Below are 3,481 nucleotides of genomic sequence, written 5' to 3'. Positions count from 1 at the left end.
ATTCAAAAAATCATCAGATCCTACTACAAAAGCATACATTTAACAAAACTGGAAAATCTGGATGAAACGGACAGAGACTAGATAGATACCAGGTATCAGGTACCAAAGTCAAGCATGATCAGATAAATCATCTATACAATCCCATAACACCTAAAGAAATAGAAGCAGTTATTAAAAGTCTTCCAACCAAAAAGAGTGCAGGACCACATGGGTCCAGTGCGGAATTCTATCAGACCTTCATAGAAGACCTCATACCAATACTGTCCAAACTATTCCACAAAATAGAACAGAAGAAGCACTACCTAATTCCTGCTATGCAGCCACAATTATGCTTTACCTAAACCACACAAAGACCCAACAAAGAAACAAAATTTCAGACCAATTTCCCTTATGAATATTGACACCAAAATACTCAGTAAAAATTGAATCCAAGAAGACATAAAAAACAAAACAAAACAAAAAACTTCCATCATGATTAAGTAGGCTTCATCCCAGGGATGTAGGGATGGATCAATACATGGAAATTCATCAACTTAATCCACTATATTAACAAACTCAAAGGAAAAAAAAAGCACACGATCATTTCATTAGATGCTGAGAAAGCAGTTGACAAAATTCAACACCCTCTCATGTTAAAAGTCTTGGAAAAAGTAGCAATTCAATGCCCATAACTAGACATAGTAAAAGCAATATGCAGCAAACCAGTAGCCAATATTAAACTAAATGAAGAGAAAACTGAAGCAATCTCACTAAAATCAGGGACTAGACAAGGCTGCTCTCTCTCGCCCTACTTACTCAATATAGTACTCAAAGTCCTAAGCAGAGCATCAGACAACAAAAGGAGGTCAAAGGAATACAAATTGGAAAAGAAGAAGTGAAAATGTCACTATTTGCAGATGATATGATAGTATACTTAAGTGACTCAAAAGTTCCACCAGAGAACTACTAAGCCTGATAAACAACTTCAGCAATGTGGCTGGATTTAAAATTAACTCAAACAAATCAGTAGCCTTCCTCTACTCAAAGGATAAACAGGCTGAGAAAGAAATTAGGGAAATGACACTCTTCACAATAGTCACAGATAACAAAATACCTCGGTGTGATTCTAACCAAACAAGTGAAAGATCTGTATGATAAGAACTTCAAGTCTCTGGAGAAAGAAATTGAAGAATATCTCAGAAGATGGAAAGATCCCCCATACTCATGGATTAGCAGAATTAATATAGTAAAAATGGCCATTTTGCCAAAAGCAATCTACAGATTCAATGCAATCCCCATCAAAATTCCAACTCAATTCTTCATACAGTTAGAAAAACCATTTTGCAAATTCATTCGGAATAACAAAAAAAAAGAAAGAAAGAAAGAAAAAAAGAAAAAACAAACAAACAAACAAACAAAAAAAAACAGGATAGCCCAAACTGTCCTCAACAATAAAAGAAATTCTGGGGGAATCACCATCCCTGACCTCAAGCTGTATTACAGAGCAACAGTGGTAAAACCCGTATGGTATTGGTAGAGAAACAGGCAGGTAGATCAGTGGAATAGAATTAAAGACCCAAAAATGAACCCACACACCTATGGTCACTTGATCTTTGACAAAGGAACTAAAACCATACAGTGGCTAAAAGATAACATTTTTCAACAGATGGTAGAAGAATGCAGATCGATCCATGCTTATCACCCTGTACAAAGCTTAAGCCCAAGTGGATCAAGGACCTCCACGTCAAACCAGATACACTCAAACTAATAGAAGAAAAAGTGGGGAAGAGTATCGAACACATGGGCACTAGGGAAAATTTCCTGAACAGAACACCAATGGCTTATACTCTAAAATCAAGAATCAACAAATGGGATCTCATAAAACTGCAAAGCTTCTGTAAGGCAAAGGACACTGTTGTTAGGACAAAACGGCAACCAACAGATTGGGAAAAGATCTTTACCAATCATACATCTGATATAGGGCTTATATCCAAAATATACAAAGAACTCAAGAAGTTAGACCGCAGGGAGACAAATAACCCTATTAAAAATGGGGTACAGAGCTAAACAAAGAATTCTCAGCTGAGGAATACAGAATGGCTAAGAAGTACCTGAAGAAATGTTCAACATCCTTAGTCATCAGGGAAATGCAAATCAAAACAACCCTGAGATTCCACCTCACACCAGTCAGAATGGCTAAGATCAAAAACTCAGGTGACAACAGATACTGGCAATGATATGGAGAAAGAGAAACACTTCTCCATTGTTGGTGGGATTACAAACTGGTACAACCATTCTGGAAATCAGTCTGGAGGTTCCTCAGAAAATTGGACATTGCACTACCTGAAGACCAGCTACACCTCTCCTGGGCATATACCCAAATGATCCTCCAACATACAACAAAGACACATGCTCCACTATGTTCATAGCAGCCTTATTGATAATAGCCAGAAGCTGGAAAGAACCCAGATGCCCTTCGACAGAACAATGGATACAGAAAATGTGGTACATCCACAATGGAGTACTACTCCGCTATTTAAAATGCCTTCATGAAATTCATAGGCATATGGATGCAACTAGAAAATATCATCCTGTGTGAGGTAACCCAATTAGAAAAAATCACACATGGTATGCACTCACTCTTTTTTTTTTCCCCCAGAGGGGTGCACCGTTCCTGGAGGTACTGCAATACCAGGTCGATGCGTGGAGTGGACGGAGCAAGCTCCTATTCCAACTCCTAGTTCCAAAAATCCATTTAATATATTGTCCTCGGATAGAGGACGTATCAGATATTAAACTGATAAGAACAGATACTACACTTGATCATATGCACTCACTCTTAAGTGGACATTAGTCCAAAAGCTCGAAATACCCAAGATATGATTCACAGACCACAGGAAGCTCAAGAAACAGATGACCAAATTGCAGATGCCTCAGTCCTTCTTAAATGGGGGAACAAAAATATTCTTAGGAGGGGATATGGAGACAAAGTTTGGAGCAGACACTGAAGTAACAGCCATTCAGAGCCTGCTCCACATGGGTATACAGTCCACATATATACGGCCACCAAAACTAGGTAATATTGATGAAGCCAAGAAGTGCATTCTGAGAGGAGCCTGATTTAGCTGTCTCTTGATAGGCTCAGCCAGAGCATGTCAAATACAAAGGTTAATGCTAGCAGCAAACCATTGGACTGAGAATGGGGTCCCTTTTCGAGGAATTACAAAAAGAATTGAAGGAGCTAAAGTGGGTTGCCACCCCATAAGAGCAACACTACCAACCAATGATAGCTCCCAGAGATTTAACCACTACCCAAAGACTACACATGGACAGACCCATGGCTCCAGCTGCACATCTAGCAGAGAATGGTCTTTTGGGGCACCAATGAGAGGAGAAGCCCTTGATCCTGCCAAGGCTGTACGCCCCCCACCAGTGTAGGGGAGTATCAGAGGGGTAGAAAAGGTGGGTACTTAGGGAGGGGGAACACCGTCATAGAAGAAGG

General features: G+C 39.5%; 1 pseudogene; it reads right to left on the bottom strand.

Moving 5' to 3' along the window:
* Positions 1-2,637: 2,637 nt before the first annotated feature.
* On the bottom strand, positions 2,638-2,849 carry LOC116908439 (annotated as a pseudogene).
* Between the last annotated feature and the right edge of the window lie 632 nt (positions 2,850-3,481).

This window comes from Rattus rattus, chromosome 8, assembly GCF_011064425.1.
Source record: "Rattus rattus isolate New Zealand chromosome 8, Rrattus_CSIRO_v1, whole genome shotgun sequence".
NCBI classification, from domain to species: Eukaryota; Metazoa; Chordata; class Mammalia; order Rodentia; family Muridae; genus Rattus; species Rattus rattus.
Note: the sequence above shows the minus strand (reverse complement) of the source record. Positions and strands in the feature narration are given on the sequence as shown.